Source organism: Schistocerca cancellata, chromosome 11 (genome assembly GCF_023864275.1).
Source record: "Schistocerca cancellata isolate TAMUIC-IGC-003103 chromosome 11, iqSchCanc2.1, whole genome shotgun sequence".
NCBI classification, from domain to species: Eukaryota; Metazoa; Arthropoda; class Insecta; order Orthoptera; family Acrididae; genus Schistocerca; species Schistocerca cancellata.
The window spans coordinates 42,658,372-42,678,240 of NC_064636.1; positions in this window are offsets into that span (position 1 = coordinate 42,658,372).

Consider the following 19,869-nt stretch of genomic DNA (forward strand, 5'->3'; position numbering starts at 1 on the left):
GATGGCTCGAAGTCGCGCGTAGGAGTTGCTTCATTGTTTCGCCGCTTCCCCTCATTCTTCGTCTCCGCTGCGCGTTTGTTGCCATTGTCGCCGCACTCCGCCCACACCCCTTTCCTCCCTCTCCCCCCATCTGTCTCTCTCTCTTTCTCTCTCTCTGTCTGTCTCCTCATTCAGACTGGAGGCAAAGGACGCGCCGGCGTGGGTGTTTTCCCTTGGAGCCCAGCAGCCGAATAATCCGGTTATAAACTAACCCTGAGCGCGTCAGAGGCCAGTTTCGCTCGCGTGAATAAAAGGGGGAGGGAGAGTGGAAGGGGGGGAGGGTCACTTTGTTGTCCACCGGTTGTTTGTCTTCCCCCGGGGGACCCCAGAGGGTTAATTGAGTTAGCAGTGCTGTCCCCGTCTCGCAGTGTTTGCAGATCTGCCGCTTTTTCCTCTAGTTGCGACAGAACAGGGAGCCACCAAAAGTTTTCGCGTGTAGTGCAGGATCCGGGCATGCTACACCGGGGCAGCGATTACGCAGCGGAAGAAAGTTGGCCGCTGGAAATCCTCCCTCCATGGATGTGTGGAAAAGAAGAGGATTTACAACACAGACACACACACACATACACACACACACACACACACACACACGGGAAGAAGGACAGAGAGAAGAGAGAGAGAGAGGGAGAGAGAAGGACACAGTCTTGGTAATTACACTACTGGCCATTAAAATTGCTACACCAAGAACAAATGCAGCTGATACACGGGTATTCATTGGACAAATATATTATACTAGAACTGACGTGTGATTACATTTTCACGCAATTTGGGAGCAAAGAGCTGAGAAATCAGAACGCAGAACAACCACCTCTGGCCGTAATAACAGCCTTGATACGCCTGGACATTGAGTCAAACAGAGCTTGGGTGGAGTGTACAGGTACAGCTGCCCATGCAGCTTCAACACGATACCACAGTTCATCAAGAGTAGTGACTGGCGTATTGTGACGAGCCAGTTGCTCGGCCACCATTGACCAGACGTTTTCAATTGGTGAGAGATCTGGAGAAATTGCTGGCCACGGCACCAGTCGAACATTTTCTGTATCCAGAAAGGCCCTTACAGGACCTGCAACATGCGGTCATGCGTTATCCTGCTGAAATGTAGCGTTTCGCAGGGATCGAATGAAGGGTAGAGCCACGGGTCGTAATACATCTGAAATGTAACGTCCACTGTTCAAACTGCCGTCAATGCGAACAAGAGGTAACCGAGACGTTTAACCAGTGGCACCCCATACCATCACCTGGATTCATCCGAAAAAGTGACGTTTTGTCATTCGTGCATCCAGGTTCGCCGTCGAGTACACCATCGCAGGCGCTCCTGTCTGTGATGCAGTGTCAAGGGTAACCGCAGCCACGGTCTCCGAGCTGACAGTCCGTGCTGCTGCAAATGTCGTCGAACTGTTGGTGCAGATGGTTGTCGTCTTGCAAACGTTCCCATCTGTTGACTCAGGGATCGAGACGTGGCTGCACGGTCCGTTACAACCGTGCGGATAAGATTCCTGTCATCTCGACTGCTAGTGATACGAGGCCGTTGGGATCCAGCACGGCGTTCCGTATTACCCTCCTGAACCCACCGATTCTATATTCTGCTAACATTAATCGGATCTCGACTAACGCGAGCAGCAATGTCGCGATACGATAAACCGCCATCGCGATAGGCTACAATCCGACCTTTATCAAAGTCGGAAAAGTGATGGTACGCGTTTCTGCTCCTTACACGAGGCGTCACAACAACGTTTCACCAGGCAACGCCGGTCAACTGCTGTTTGTGTATGAGAAATCGGTTGGAAACTTTCCTCACGTTGTAGGTGTCGCCACCGGCGCCAACCTTGTGTGAATGCTCTGAAAAGCTAATCATTTGCACCTCACAGCATCTTCTTACTGTCGGTTACATTTCGCGTCTGTAGGAAGTCAGCTTCGTGGTGTAGCAATTATAATGTCCAGTAGTGTAGAACCTCAAAATATCGAAGAAATGCTGTGGGTTTCGGTACATTCGATGAAACGAAACGATTATCATGACATGTCACCCAGAAACACAACTCAGCAGGTTCGTCACGCTCGGTAATTCGAATAGTCTGAAACGTCCCCTTAGAAAAATGATGAATGGCTGTCCTGGTAAACTCCTACGTTATTTGGTTCTGAAACAGGTGAGCAAAAGCCAACGTACTCAAAGAGTTTTCTCTTTACTTATTCTGATCATCACTAAACTGACACACAATATTTTTAGCGCGACGCAATGTGACTTTCAATAATCCCTTTAAAAGAATGGCCCTGACTCGTCGTCGACGTCGTCGTCGTCGTCGTCGGCTGATGCTCGTATCCGAGTTTTCATTTCTCTCCTGAGATTTCCTTTGTCACGGTTCAGGCGTGGAAGTGTCGTCGATGGCTCAGCGATCCAATCCTAGCGTGGAACAGGCGGCCACAGACATTACAGCTGATGGAAGCTGGAGGACGTGGCTGAGCCTGGAGGAGTTTACGTCTCCGGCGTTTGTCATCCTCCATTCTTCGACGTTCCAGCTCAAAGTTTTGAAGAGCATTTGAGGTAACTGAGCGCCAGCGACTTCGGTCTTCTGCTATTGTGGACCAGTTACTCGGATCGATGTTCAAGTTTTTCAGATTTTTCTTGTAGTGATCCTTATAACTTAAGGCCGGTCGGGGTGGCCGTGCCGTTCTAGGCGCTACAGTCTGGAACCGCGTGACCGCTACGGTCGCAGCTTCGAATCCTGCCTCCGGCATGGATGTGTGTGCTGTCCTTAGGTTAGTTAGGTTTAAGTAGTTCTAAGTTCTAGGGGATTGATGACCTCAGATGTTAAGTCCCATAGCGATCAGAGCCATTTTGAACCTTATAACTTAGACTAGCAATGGCAAGGAAAACGTTTCTGAAGAAGAGAACTTTGTTAACATCGAGTATAGATTTAAGTGTCAGGAAGTCGTTTCTGAAAGTATTTGTATGGAGCGTAGCCATGTATGGAACTGAAACATGGGCGATAAATAGTTTAGTTTAGTTCAGTTTAGAAGCTTTCAGAATGGGGTGCTACAGAAGGATGCTGAAGATTAGATGGGTAGATCACATAACTAATGAGGAGGTATTGAATAGAACTGGGGAGGAGTTTCTCGCACAACTTGACAAGAAGAAGGGACCGGTTAGTAGGACATGTTCTGTGGCATCAAGGGTCACCAATTCAGTATTGGAGGGCAGCGTGGAGGGTAAAAATCGTAGAGGGAGACCAAGAGATGAATACACTAAGCAGATTCAGAAGGATGTAGGTTGCAGTAGGTGCTGGGAGATGAAGAAGCTTGCACAGGATAGAATAGCATGGAGAGCTGCATCAAACCAGTCTCAGGACTGAAGACCACAACAACAGCAACAACAACAACGATCCTTATAACGTTTCAGCATCCGCTGGACATGTCGGACCCATCTGAGTTGATGCTCAATGATAAGAGCTTCCATGCTATACATTTTTGCTTTCTCAAGAACAGCGGTGTTGGATATCAAGTCATCCCATTTCAGGTTCACGATATATCTTAGTTTTTGTCTGTGGAAGCGTTCTAGTTTCTTCAGATCACAGCGATATAACGTCCAGGTTTCGCAGCCATATAGCAGGTTCGAAATGACTACAGCTTTGTACACCATCAGTTTCCTGTACCTGTCAGTTAAATACGTAATGCGTAATCAGTATGTTTTAGATATTCTCAAAATTTTATTAAAAATACAGAATTTAGTTATCAGTTTCCAGTATTGTTAGTTTCATTAAAACACTTTTTTAAAGGAACACGATAAATTTGCTAGACCTACAATGTAAGGTGTTAAATAAAGTTCTACGACAGGTGAAAATTACTTACATTAGCCCTAACATAACTCAATTGAGACTTCCTTTCCTGCACTTTTGAAAGAACAATTTTCTTTTTACAAAAATAATTTATTTGAAAAGTTTGTGATGGCAAAACTTTTTCACTCTAGAACATTATTTCGTAAAATTGAATAAGATTAGCCGGCCGGAGTGGCCAAGCGGTTCTAGGCGCTACAGTCTGGAACCGCGTGACCGCTACGGTCGCAGCTTCGAATCCTGCCTCGGGCATGGATGTGTGTGCTGTCCTTAGGTTACGAGGGTTGTTTTTTAAGTAAGGGCTGTTCGCGCGTATAGTCCCGTAGTTCGCGCGGACGCCGCAACAAGCCACCGCGCCTCTTGCCGGCATCCTTCCCGTTCACACTGATGCAAGTTGCAGCTCTGCAGCTGACGTGTACGCATCGCTGTGCTACTTTATAATGTTTACGATTATTGAATCGCCCGCCGCGTGTGAGATACGGTCAGTGATACGTTTTTTGACCGCGAGAGGCCTATCAGCTGCAGAAATTCATCGTCAGTTAACAGAAGTTTATGGCTCGAATGCAATGAGTGAAGGTAAAGTGCGTCAATGGGTTAGAGAGTTTAAAAATGGCCGTCAAAACGCCCGTGACGAGGAACGCTCAGGCCGGCCCTCTGTGATCACTGATGATTTGGTGGCTGCAGTCGAGACAAAGATTCGTTAGGACAGAAGATTCACAATTTCCACTCTTTCTTTGGAATTTCCACAAGTTTCAAGCTCGGTTTTGTACAAAATTGTGTCTGAAAACCTAAACTTTAAGAAACTGTATTCTCGGTGGGTACCCAGACTCCTCACAGAGGACCACAAAGGGAAGAGATTTGCCACTTCATTGGACTTTTTGATTCGTTACGAGGAAGAAGGGGATGACATGTCGAGTCAAATTGTCACTGGAGATGAAACGTGGGTATCCCATATCACTCCCGAAAGCGAGCGACAATCGATGGAATGGCGACACACAACCTCACCCGTCAAGGTCAAAGCCAAACAGACGCTGTCAAAGCGCAAGATTATGGCAACTGTGTTCTGGGACCGGCGCTGTGTTTTGCTAGTGGACTTTATGCCACGAGGAACGACAGTCAGCTCAGATGCCTACTGTGCAACTCTAAAGAAGCTGCGCAGAGCAATTCAAAACAAAAGGCGCGGCATGCTGACAAAAGGAGTTTTGCTCCTGCACGATAACGCTAGGCCTCACACCTCTCAAAAGACTCGGGATTTGATTGATTCTTTTGGCTGGGAAGTTTTGGACCGTGCACCGTACAGCCCCGACCTTGCTCCTAGCGATTTTCACCTTTTCCGGTACCTGAAACACCATCTTGGCGGGCAGCGCTTCAATGACGACGATGAAGTGAAAGCGGCCGTGAATTCTTGGCTGTCGGAGCAGGCGGCCGAATTCTTTGAAGAGTGAATTAAAAACTTAGTTGTACTGTGTGACAAGTGCTTAAATAAACAAGGCAACTATGTAGAGAAATAGGTAAAAGTGTGTAGAATCAGAAAATTAAAGTTTTTTTACAAAAGTATTTGTATCTTTTTTTTTAAATAAAAATGACCCTTACTTAAAAAAACAACCCTCGTAGTTACGTTTAAGTAGTTCTAAGTTCTAGGGGACTGATGACCTCAGAAGTTAAGTCCCATAGTGCTCAGAGCCATTTTGAACCTTATAACTTAAGACTAGCAATGGCAAGGAAAGCATTTCCGAAGAAGAGAAATTTGTTAAGATCGAGTATAGATTTAAGTGCCAGGAAGTTGTTTCTGAAAGTATTTGTATGGAAGTGAAACATGGACGATAAATAGTTTAGACAAGAAGGGAATAGAAGCTTTCGAAATGTGACGCTACAGAAGAATGCTGAAGATTAGATGGGTAGATCTCATAACTAATGAGGAGGTATTGAATAGGATTGGGGAGAAGAGAAGTTTGTGGCACAACTTGACCAGAAGAAGGGACCGGTTGGTAGGACATCTTCTGAGGCATCAAGGGATCACCAATTTAGTATTGGAAGGCAGTGTGGAGGGTAAAAATCGTAGGGGGAGACCAAGAGATGAATACACTAAGCAGATTCAGAAGGATGTAGGTTGCAGTAGGTACTGGGAGTTGAAGAAGCTTGCACAGGATAGAGTAGCATGGAGAGCTACATCAAACCAGTCTCAGGACTGAAGACAACAACAACAACAAACAACTGATCTTCCTGAACATGCGTCTTTTCCGACAGATAATCTCGCAGACACACACAGTAAGGGGAACGAACTTGGCATGATATTAGTTACAATGTAAAAGTAACTGTAAATTTACCTGATGGCAGCTACTGCTGAAAAGCGTCATGGTTAATAAAATGTTAATAACAAGTAACTGTTACAGTATATGTTATTTCTAAAAAATCTTACAAAAATTCTGCCCTGCGCATTTGAACGATCATCATTCTGTGGGAGCCACAACGTCTTCAGGCTAGTACAACTAGAAGGGTAGGTCAGAGCGCATCAATGGAACTCCTGAAGCCTTGCGCACGTAGTAGCCGCGCTCGCCGCAAGATGGCAGACGTTGTACGCTTGTAAGAAGCCAGCTGCAGTTGCAGCGCCTCGCCGCTAGGGGCTCCCGTGTGGACGCATGCGCTCTCTGTCTTCCCGCGTGCTTGTGTCAGCTTTTTCTCGCCCTGCGGAGTGCCGAGCCCCACCATCTGTTGTCCTGCGACTGCGGAACGTGGGGGCGCGAGACGTAGCGATTCCCTGCCAACTTCCCGCCGTCGGCTGATCCGTGTAAGCCGGCGGCGATTTAAATTGGACGGAAAGCGCGCGGCGGCGAGTTTTCACAGGAAATCCGCGCGGCTGATCCCTTTTAGAAGGCCAACTCCGTCTGTGAGAAGAGCGCAGCTGACGTAGCGACGCAAAACCCTCTACCGTGGACTGCGTTACACGACGGTCTGGCAATAGTGACGCCGGTGCGTCATATCTAGTTGGTGTCAAATTTATTTTACTACTTTTGTTTATATTCCATACGTATTAGGGATTGGAAATGGTAACTAACAAATATTTAGTCGCGGTTTATAAAAAAAGTTAACACCAGTTTTTAATTACACTACTGGCCATTAAAATTGCTACACCAAGAAGAAATACAGATGATAAACGGGTATTCATTGGACAAATATATTATAGTAGAACTCACATGTGATTACATTCCCACGCAATTTGGGTGCATAGATCCTGAGAAAGTACCCAGAACAACCAACTCTGGCCGTAATATCGGCTATGAAACGCCTGGGCATTGAGTCAAACAGAGCTCGGATGGCGTGTACAGGTACAGCTGCCCATGCAGCTTCAACACGATACCACAGTTCATCAAGAGTACTAACTGGCGTATTGTGACGAGCCAGTTGCTCGGCCACCATTGACCAGACGTTTTCAATTGGTGAGAGACCTGGAGAATGTGCTGGCCAGGGCAGCAGTCGAACATTTTCTGAATCCAGAAAGGCCTGTACAGGACCTGCAACATGCGGTCGTGCATTATCCTGCTGAAATGTAGGGTTTCGCAGGGATCGAATGAAGAGTAGAGCCACGGGTCGTAACACATCTGAAATGTAACGTCCACTGTTCAAAGTGCCGTCTACGGGAACAAGAGGTGACTGAGACGTGTGACCAATGGCAACCCATACCGTCACGCCGGGTGATACGCCAGTATGACAATGACGAATACACGCTTCCAATTTGCGTTCACCGCGATGTCGCCAAACACAGATGCGACCATCGTGATGCTGTAAACAGAACCTCGATTCATACGAAAAAATGACGTTTTGCTATTCGTGCTCCCAGGTTCGTCGTCGAGTACACCATCGCAGGCGCTCCTGTCTGTGATGCAGCGTCAAGGGTAACCGCAGCCACGGTCTCCGAGCTGATAGTCCGTGCTGCTGCAAACGTCGTCGAACTGTTCGTGGAGATGGTTGTTGTCTTGCAAACGTCCCCATCTGTTGACTGAGGGATCGAGACGTGGCTGCACGATCCGTTACAGCCGAGCGGATAAGATGCCTGTCATCTCGACTTTTAGTGATACGAGGCCGTTGGGATCCAGCACGGTGTTCCGTATTACCCTCCTGAACCCACCGATTCCATCTTCTGCTAACAGTCATCGGATCTCGACCAACGCGAGCAACAATGTCGCCATACTATAAACCGCAATCGCGATAGGCTACAATACGACCTTTATCAAAGTCGGAAACGTGATGGTACGCATTTGTCCTCCTTACACGAGGCATCAAAACAACGTTTCTCGAGGCAACGCCGGTCAACTGCTATTTGTGTATGAGAAATCGGTTGGAAACTTTCCTCGTGTCAGCACGTTGTAGGTGTCGCCACCGGCGCCAGCCTTGTGGGAATGCTCTGAAAAGCTAATCATTTGCATATCACAGCATCTTCTTCCTGTCGGTTAAATTTCGCGTCTGTAGCACGTCATCTTCGTGGTGCAGCAATTTTAATGGCCAGTAGTGTATTTAGTCACAATTTATAAAAAAAATTAACTGCTATTTTTAGTTACTTGTCTGATTAAGGTCGAAGTACAGGTAAACATCACTTACGGATTGCGCCCTGAGGCTGTTCGGATTGGCCGACAACAGCCAGCAAGTCAGTACCAGGAGCGATCTATGACTGTGGGGCATCCGATCAACATGTCCTCAATCCTTGTAGCCATTGTTGGCAGCAGGTGGATGCTGATGGTGCAGTTCGTCATTTGGTTTCACTAGGGCGTAGTTGACCACGCACCAAACCTTACCACCTAAAAAAAGAAAAAAAAGATTGAGGAGATATCGGGAATTGAACCCAGTTCCTTCCCCACCAAGGCAACAATGCTAGTCCTCCCAGTACGGAAGCTGTCTGAATGTTGCAAGTATTCACAATAAATTTAAATTTAGCACAAATGTGGGATACATAAGATACAAAATAAAATGCTTTCTCTTTTCCAGGAACTGAATGATACTATTTATGTACAGAGGCTGTTCCGAAAGTCCCTTTACAAACTTCTAGGTCTCGTAGAGGGGAGTGGGTACATAATATTTTGAGTGTGTACCCATGTCAGCCATTCGAAAACACGTTTGCTAGGTAGACATGCAACAGGGTAGTCACGGTGGAGGGCAGTTACGTCGCATCGACTAGTGTCGTTTGATACATCTACATCTACATACATACTCCGCAATACACCATACGGTGCGTGGCGGAGGGTACCTTGTACCACAACCAGCATCTTCTCTCCCTGTTCCACTCCCAAACAGAACGAGGGAAAAATGACTGCCTATATGCCTCTGTACGAGCCCCAATCTCTCTTATCTTATCTTTGTGGTCTTTCCGCGAAATGTAAGTTGGCAGCAGTAAAATTGTACTGCAGTCAGCTTCCAGTGCTGGGTCTCTAAATTTCCTCAGTAGCGATTCACGAAAAGAACTCCTTCTTTCCTCTAGAGACTCCCACCCGAGTTCCTGAAGCATTTCTGCAACACTCGCGTGATGATCAAACCTACCAGTAACAAATCTAGCAGCCCGCCTCTGAATTGCTTCTATGTCCTCCCTCAATCCGACCTGATAGGGATCCCAAACGCTCGAGCAGTACTCGAGAATAGGTCGTATTAGTGTTTTATCAGCGGTCTCCTTTACAGATGAACCACATCTTCCCAAAGTTCTACCAACGAACCGAAGACGACTATCCGCCTTCCCCACAACTGCCATTACATGCTTGTCCCACTTCATATCGCTCTGCAGTGTTACGCCCAAATATTTAATCGACTTGACTGTGTCAAGCGCCGCACTACTAATGGAGTATTCAAACATTGCGGGATTCTTTTTCCTATTCATCTGCATTAATTTACATCTACCTATATTTAGAGTTAGCTGGCATTCTTTACACCAATCACAAATCCTGTCGAAGTCATCTTGTATCGTCCTACAGTCATTCAACGACGACACCTTCCCGTACACCACAGCATCATCAGCAAACAGCCGCACATTGCTATCCACCCTATCCAAAAGATCATTTACGTAGATAGAAAACAACAGCGGACCTACCACACTTCCCTGGGGCACTCCATACGATACTCTCACCTCCGATGAACACTCACCATCGAGGACAACGTACTGGGTTCTATTACTTAAGAAGCCTTCGAGCCACTCACATATTTGGGAGCCACTCCCATATGCTCGTACCTTAGTTAGGAGTCTGTAGTGGGGCACCGAGTCAAACGCTTTCCGGAAGTCGAGGAATATGGCATCCGTCTGATACCCTTCAGCCATGGTTCGCAAGACATCATGAGAAAAAAGGGCGACCCTCATTCACGTATCTGTAAGTGTCAGAGCAACGTGGTTTTTGTACACTTGTGGAGAATAGACCCACATAATCCTTCTGAATGGCGGAGTTCATGGCAGTTCAAATGGCTCTGAGCATTATGGGACTTAACATCTGAGGTCATCAGTCCCCTAGAACTTTGGAACTACTTAAACCTAACTAACCTAAGCACATCACACACATCCATGCCCGAGGCAGGATTCGAAGCTGCGACCGTAGCGGTCAGCCGGTTCCGGACTGAAGCGCCTAGAACCGCTCGGCCACAGCGGCCGGCAGCTCATGGCAGTGGAAGAGCTAGTCGTCGCCTTTATCAAGATCGTTCTGCACAACGTCCGACTCCATCGTGTAGCCTTTTTCACACTTTACGACTGATCACCTTTCCATTTAAATGAAATGTTGCCTCGTCACTAAACTCCAACGTGGAAGAAAACTGTCATCCTCCATGTTGTCGACGAGGAAATCACAGGCCTCCACACGTTGTTGTTTGTCACCTCCACTAAGAGTGTGCAGTAGCTGAAATTTGTGTGGTTTAGAGTGTAAACGTCGACGCAACACACGCCAGACGAGCATCGGGGGCATGTTGAACAGTCCAGGTGCACTGCGAACAGATTCCTGCGGAGTCCTTGTCAAACTGTGGTGGAAGCGTTCGACGTCTGTGTCAAGACACTCGGGGACGGCCCGGCGATTTGCCTTTACACGAGCAACCTGTTTCTCGGAACTGTTCCATACCATCGTCTGTGATGTAGGAGGATCCACACCATGTTGTTGTGGTCTTGAGTCCTGAGACTGGTTTGATGCAGCTCTCCATGCTACTCTATCCTGTGCAAGCTTCTTCATCTCCCAGTACCTACTGCAGCCTACATCCTTCTGAATCTGCTTAGTGTACTCATCTCTTGGTCTCCCCCTACGATTTTTACCCTCCACGCTGCCCTCCAATACTAAATTGGTCATCCCTTGATGCCTCAGGACATGTCCTACCAACCGATCCCTTCTTCTAGTCAAGTTCTGCCACAAACTCCTCCCCACTTCTATTCAATACCTCCTCATTAGTTATGTGATCTACCCGTCTAATCTTCAGCATTCTTCTGTACCACCACATTTCGAGAGCTTCTATTCTCTTCTTGTCTAAACTATTTACCGTCCATGTTTCACTTCCATACATGGCTACACTCCATACAAATACTTTCAGAAACGACTTCCTGAGACTTAAATCTATACTCGATGTTAACAAATTTCTCTTCTTCAGAAACGCTTTCCTTGCCACTGCCAGTCTACATTTTATATCCTCTGTACTTCGACCATCATCAGTTATGTTGCTCCTCAAATAGCAAAACTCATTTACCACTTTAAACGTCTCATTTTCTAATCTAATTCCCTCAGCATCACCCGATTTAATTCGACTACATTCCATTATCCTCGTTTTGCTTTTGTTGACGTTCTCCTTTCAAGACACTGTCCATTCCATTCAACTGCTCTTCCAGTTCCTTTGCTGTCTCTGACAGAATTACAATGTCATCGGCAAACCTAAACGTTTTTAATTCTTCTCCACGTACTTTAAGTCCTACTCCGAATTTTTCTTTTATTTCCTTTACTGCTTGCTCAATATACAGATTGAATAACGTTGGGGAGAGCTACAACCCTCTCTCACTCATTTCCCAACCGCTGCTTCCCTTTCATGTCCCTCGACTCTTATAACTGCCATCTGGTTTCTGTACAAATTGTAAATAGCCTTTCGCTCCCCGTATTTTACCCCTGCCACCATCAGAATTTGAAAGAGAGTATTCCACTCAACATTGTCAAAAGCTTACTGTAAGTCCACAAATGCTATAAACGTAGGTTTGCCTTTCCTTAATCTATTTTCTAAGCTAAGTCGTACGGTCAATATTGCCTCACGTGTCCCAACATTTCTAGGGAATCCAAACTGATCTACCCCGAGGTCGGCTTCTACCAGTTTTTCCATTCGTCTGGAAACACTTCGTGTTAGTATTTTGCAGCCGTGGCTTATTAAACTGATAGTCCGGTAATTTTCACATTTGTCAACACCTGCTTTCTTTGGGATAACTAGTATGAAAGTCACGCTGAACAGTCATTTTTGACCCGCACTGCACAAAACGTAGACCACAAAACGCTTTCTGTTGTCCCAACACCATTCTTACTAGAACTGAAGTGGGCGCACACTTCTGCTACCATGTAAAACTCGGGAGTCTGCTTTTTCCATCTGTATCTTGATTCACGCACATATCTCAAATAGCATAATAGTTATGATTTCTTAAATCGGATGATTCTTTTCGATACACCCTGAAATATTTGTGATTTTTAAGTCTCCAGACCGAAGTAGACACTCCGTCAACCAGTGTGCGATTTGCCGGGGGGATGGGGGGGGGGGATTTCCCCTCCCTCTGCATCAGACCATCCACTCCTCTGGTTTTAGTTTATGCATCCCAACCTGGGATGTTTATTTCCCACGCACTGGAGTAAAACTATACATATAATTTAAATTTGTGGAGCCGAACACTGAAAGTTGTTAATACAGTCTTACTATTAATATGTTTGGTTATTAATTTTGAAAAAGTCTTATGTAGTAGGTAAGCATTCAAAACATTTAGAACGTCGCCCCAGCGTAAACGAGGCTTTAGAGCCAGGTCTGTATTGTATGGTGGATGTGATGTGTTGCGTACGAAACTAAAACCTGCAATCAGATCCAAACGTCGTGGAAAACTGTGAAGAGGTGTCATCCTGCAGCAAGATAACGCTCGCCCACGTTCTCCCAAACGGACAGCCGACGCAATAAAGGAGTTGGGATTCGAGGTGCTGGAACATCCACCATACAGTACAGACCTGGCTCCAAGCTATTTCCACATGTTGGGACCCTTAACGGAAGATTTGAAAGTGATGAAGACGTCATTGCTGCGGTACAAAATTGGTTACAGATGCAACCGAAAACCGTATTTTCTGATGAAATAAAAAAAAAAAAACTCGTAAAACGTCGTGAAAACTGCGTTGAAGTCCAGGGGGTTTACGTAGAAAAATAACGCATGTTTCAGTTTTCTATCATCAGAATAAGTACAGCTTTTCACAAATGTGCCTTTACTTTTTGAATTCCCCTCGTATACCTGTATGTAGATGATTTTGTAAATAAGCTTTACCTATAACGTACTTTTAAAGATATAACAACGGATGGCTTTTCTGATAGTGCTTACGCGTGAATAGTGAGTTTCGGCTTTAACATCTATTTATAAATAACTGTTTAACCATGGGTAACGCCACGGTCCAAGCTAGTAACATATATAACTATACTAACCCCCTAAGACATCCCCACCCCCCTCGCTGGCCGCGGTGGCCAAGCGGTTCTAGGCGCTTCAGTCCGGAACCGCGTGACTGCTACGGCCGCAGGTTCGAATCCTGCCTCAGGCATGTCCTTAGGTTAGTTAGGTTTAAGTAGTTCTAAGTTCTCGGGGACTGATGATCTCAGATGTTAAGTCCCATAGTGCTCAGAGCCATTTGAACCATTTGAGCATCCCCCCCCCCCCCCCCCCCCCCCACTGGTAAAAGCACAAATGGAACACTGCTGTCAACCTTTGCAGCCTTTTAGTTCCATACATCCGGGGTGAACATTAATAAAACCGATTCACGGCAGGACTGGAAACGCGCGCGTTCACAGGCCACATCACGGATTGCCGCGCTCTTTTGCACGCGTCTGCCGCTCCCCGAATAGCGTTACAGGCCTCGTGAGCACCCTGTTGAAGAGTCTGCACACCAGGAACTGGTTCAGCGTACACACGACGCTTCTGAGACGCCCACAGAGGAGGCTTAAGTCTTATGATCTAGCACACCACTGGTACAGGGCGTCCGCACCCTATCCTACCAGTTCAGCGACGAGCCATCTCTTGCGCCTAAAGGTAGACAAACTCCAAATAATAGTGTCGAAGGATGTTTTCAACGTCGCTGTCATCGGCAACTCTAATTAATTACAGTGTCACAAATTTCGAGCCACCAACCGGTTGCAAACAGAATTTAAAATTCTTTAACTAGTTTTCAGCGCCAACTAGGAACGCCTTCTTCAGAAGAAACTGTTACCTTACATGCGGTTTCAATGTTTTGACTAGAGCGATGCTGCCCAAATGTCCTTTTAACGTCCTTGAGCGTTGTCCTGAAAATTGACTTTTGGAACACAACCTACGACCACCTTAGAGACAGAAGTGATGACACTTTCTGCAGGACCTCACCATCATTTTACAGGACACTGCTCAAGCACGTACAGTGCAAGCTGTTACTGATTTGTTTGACTGTGGGGTACATCTACATCTACATGACTACTCTCCAATTCACATTTAAGTGCTTGGCAGAGGGTTCGTCGAACCACAATCATACTATCTCCCTACCATTCCACTCCCGAAAAGCGCGCGGGAAAAACGAACACCTAAACCTTTCTGTTCGAGCTCTGATTTCTCTTATTTTATTTTGATGATCGTTCCTACCGATGTACGTTGGGCTCAACAAAATATTTACGCATTCGGAAGAGAAAGTTGGTGACTGAAATTTCGTAAATAGATCTCGCAGCGACGAAAAACGTCTTTGCTTTAATGACTTCCATCCCAACTCGCGTATCATATCTGCCACACCTCTCCCCTATTACGTGATAATACAAAACGAGCTGCCCTTTTTTGCACCCTTTCGATGTCCTCCGTCAATCCCACCTGGTAAGGATCCCACACCGCGCACCAATATTCTAACAGACGGCGAACGAGTGTAGTGTAAGCCGTCTCTTTAGTGGACTTGTTGCATCTTCCAAGTGTCCTGCCAATAAAACGCAACCTTTGGCTCGCCTTTCCCACAATATTATCTATGTGGTCTTTCCAACTGAAGTTGTTCGTAATTTTAACACCCAGGTACTTAGTTGAATTGACAGCCTCGAGAATTGTACTATTTATCGAGTAATCGAATTCCGACGAATTTCTTTTGGAACTCGTGTGGAGCACTTCACACTTTTCGTTATTTAGCGTCAGCTGCCACCTGCCACACCATACTGCAATCTTTTCTAAATCGCTTTGCAACTGATACTGGTCTTCGGATGGCCTTACTAGACGGTAAATTACAGCATCATCTGCGAACAACCCAAGAGAACTGCTCAGATTGTCACCCAGGTCATTTATATAGATCAGGAACAGCAGAGGTCCCAGGACGCTTCCCTGGGGAACACCTGATATCACTTCAGTTTTACCCGACGATTCGCCGTCTATTACTACGAACTGCTACCTTCCTGACAGGAAATCACGAATCCAGTCACACAACTGAGACGATACCCCATAGGCCCGCAGCTCGGTTAGAAGTCGCTTGTGAGGAACGGTGTCAAAAGCTTTCCGGAAATCTAGAAATACGGAATCAACCTGAGATCCCCTGTCGATAGCGGCCATTACTTTGTGCGAATAAAGAGCTAGCTGCGTTGCACAAGAACGATGTTTTCTGAAACCGTGCTGATTACGTATCAATAGATCGTTCCCTTCGAGGTGATTCATAAGGTTTGAATACAGTATATGCTCCAAAACCCTACTGCAAACCGACGTCAATGATATAGGTCTGTAGTTCGATGGATTACTCCCACTACCCTTCTTAAACACTGGTGCGACCTGCGCAATTTTCCAACCTGCAGGTACAGATCTATCGGTGAGCGGGCAGTTGTATATGATTGCTAAGTAGGGAGCTAACGTAACTGCTATACCACCTACTGCACTCCCCTGACGTAAGCCCCCGTGAGTTCAACTCGATTTCTAAACTGAAGGAAACACTTCATGGCATCCGCTTCAGAACTGCTACAAATTCGTCGGGCAATAGACCGCGCCGCTCGAACTGTCAACACAACTGGCACTGCTAAGAGTATCCTACGACTTCCACATCGCTGGCAACGGGTCATACACAACGCTAGACCTTGAAGGTCACTAAAACTTTGAAACATGTATCAATTTTGTACGAACTGTAAATAAATAGTTGCCACTATTAAAGTTCCAACCCTCGTTTTTTAATTGCTTCCTGCAGTAACTTCTTGAAGACAGCTACGTTTCGCTACCTTTCCAATCTATGTTTTTCACGACACTGCTAATTACAGTCGATACACTACCATTATGTACATTTTTATAAAATACGCGCATTCCTCTGTTTAAACCACTCTGAAAGTGATCGAAACCGATAACTGAATAAACAAATATTTGCGATCAGTCACAGTTGTGGCATTTACAAAAATTTCTAGACGTTGTTTCCATTCTTGAAAGGTTCTCTCATTAGTTTTCCAGCAAACAATACATAACGCATCATTTCGCTAAATATTGCTGAGGACAGCTACTGAAGAACTTTTGAATGTAGTGATATTTCGATGCACCCGGCTCGGGATGTGATTTCTTTCTGTCTCTAAGTGAGGTAAGAGCAGTTTTGTAGCTTTTTGATAAAGATCTGGCGATAAAAACAGATATCGCAAGCTTGGACTGGCGGAGTGCGATTGGAGGGGGAGGGGGGGGGAAGGGGAGGTGATTCACTTTACTACTACACGATGAATATACTTCTTCATCTTAAAAAATCTGCCCGTAGAACTTTCGATTTATACGTCAAACCCGCGAGTAAATCAAGAGAAGATATTTACTGTGCTACACATGGGGCTTCATAACATGAGTAAAATTTTTTTTTTGTTTAAGGCATTAGTTGCCCATATTTTGGTGTAGTAATGACGACTTCCCTGTGTTTTGCCCCGTAGTCTGAAATGTTCCCTTTGAAAAATTAAGAATGACAGTGCTGGGAAACCTCTTACGTTATTTGATTTTCAAACAGCTGAGCAAAACTCAACGTACTCAAACAGATTTCTCTTCACCTATTCTGATCAACACTAAACTGTCACACAATATTCCTGGGGCAATGCAGTCTGACTTCCAAAAATCTCTACGAAAGAATGGCTCTGACTAACAATAACCTATACCTTTCATGAATCACTTACCTCAAATAAATCTTCGTTACTCGAACTACTGCAATACAGCGAGCACCAACACTGCCAGATAAATAAAAGATTGTAACTACTGAAGGCACTAACTACTGATAGGCATAGTTAGCAAATGAAAGATTTTCATAGAGAACAAACAATGTATTTACCTTAATAGTGTTCAATATATATATATATATATATATATATATATATATATATATATATATATATATATATATATATATATATATATTCGTGATGTCCAGTTTAACAAATTTCCTTTTTCTGACGGACACATGTCCAGATCGTCCGCTCTCAAAACCCGCCATTTCTCTCCCCACATCCACCACTGCTGGCGCCTCACCTCCAACTGCGCAACGCTACGCGCTGTTCACATCCAACTGGCCAACACTACAATAGCGAATATTACAACAGTGAATCCAACCAGCCACAGACTGCACACAGCACAGTCAGCGATATGCATACAGAGCGCTACGTGGCGTTACCAACATAAAAACCTAAACAGCCTACTTACAACCTCAACCAACGTTTTTCTGAAACCTAGGTCCAAATGAGTCAGTACTTACTTCCAGGCACACACTGACTGTTGGCAGTAATATTCCCGAAACTATTGTAGGGTATTGGACTGTGTGTGTGTGGGATACTTTCTTCATAGCCTCTTGTTTCACGAGAACTCCTTCTGCCCTTGGCGGTGCAGGGTTCGCTTATAAGACGATTGGTACTGGAAACCTGGAACGAGAATGTGAATATTTTACTGTGCATGCCGTTAAAAAGAGTATTCTCGACTTACCTGTTTGACCTGACACTTTAAGTGCAATCCCTTCTTGTCGGCAAAGTCCTCGGGAACACTACAAGTACAGTTCTCTCCTGGAAATTTATTTGCAATCCCGTACTTTCCTTTCAAGCTATTTATTTAAATATTACTAAATATTGAGCATTATTTCGGTTCATTTGCAGTGTAAGTAACGTAACTATCTAAAGTAAAATGAAATTGCGAATAGGGAATCGAATCTCACGACCCTCGGGTTACCGATCTGTACTGTTTTTGCTGCGCAACGCTGCCTGGAACCTACTCTAACATAAATGATTTATGTCTCGCCTGCTACTAAAGGTGCTATATTTACGGTTCCGTGCCTGAATCTGTTGTATAGATAGCATCTCTGTTGTCCGTCCATGCGTCTTTGTGACTGTCCGTCTGTTAAGACCCTTTTTCTCAGGAACGGATTGACACATCAAGTTAAAATTCATGCCACGTATTAAGGTCTATGGTCCCTTGGCGATGTAAAACTTTTAAGCTTGCAAGTCAATTCAGTCAAGAGATACGGCCATTTTGTCACACATTTTGATACTCGAAAACCCACTCATCAAAACCTGTAGGGTCTTCCTGTTGACCTAGAAGCATGGACTTTGGCAAGAAGCAAGCTTTCACGAAACAGGTAAAAGAAAAAAATTCCATAATTGTTAATATGTAACTATATAACACGAAAAAACATTTTATTTTTATTTTTAATGGCTCTGTCTGTCTTTCCCTCTTTTAAGGGGACGACACCCTGCCTATCTAACCCATGTTAATGTAGGCAAGTATTTGACTCATTTCTAAAAAAAAAAACTATTTGATGCAGGACCTTAATATTTTTACTGTATGTTACTTGATGCTAATAGAGTCAACTGTACTAAAATCTACTTTATCTATTTCATAGTTTTTAAGAAATACTGTTTTAAATTTATTAACAAAAAATATTAAGTTTTTTCCGCAGAAAATATTTTTTGTGGACTTCCTAATGGGGGAAATATTAATGAATGTAGTATGAGAGGTGGCTTTTTATGTTATGCAGAGTCTCTGAAAATTTCATTCATTCATCTCTGATAGTTTCTGATGTAATGGGCATATGTACTGAAAATTTTAGTTTGTGGGAAATTGACTTTAAAGAAAAAACTTTTGAAATTTGTTACTTGTAGTTAATTAAAACTGTCCTGTTGCGTATGATGGCCCTTCTTTGGCCTCTAGCAGGTCTTCCAGCTTCTTTTTCGCCTTCCTGGAAGTTTGTCTTGCTTTCTTAGCCATTTTAGATGCAGACCTGTCTACATCGGCTATCCTCATTTTATCACAATGTTGCAGACCAGTGACCATATTTTCACCAGGATTAATTCCCAGCTTTTTCAGTACCCAATATTACCACAATTGAATGTAATAACAGCATCATGAACTCCTAGATTCATTGTATACATGCCAACAAGTACAATTATGCTGTTCAAACATACATTTAGGTTCTGTGTCTGCCCATGCAGACATTTCCTTAGAAGGTCAAGATGAGCCAAGTCTCTGGAAACAGGTTTAACTGCTGTAATAACAGCAACAGGAAGAGAATGCTGGTGAGAATAAGATTCTCCAGTTGCCTGACCCCTATTGTATTTGCACCACGAATTCTCTCCTGATAGAAGAACATGGCCCAAACATCTCTCTCCATTCCCTCCAGATTTCCTTTATTTCTCGTAATTGCCAGCCCAGCATGTAGGGATCAGCATGGGTTTCGAAAAAGACGGTCATGTGAAACCCAGCTCGTGCTATTCGTCCACGAGACTCAGAGGGCCATAGACACGGGTTCCCAGGTAGATGCCGTGTTTCCTGACTTGCGCAAGGCGTTTGATACAGTTCCCCACAGTCGTTTAA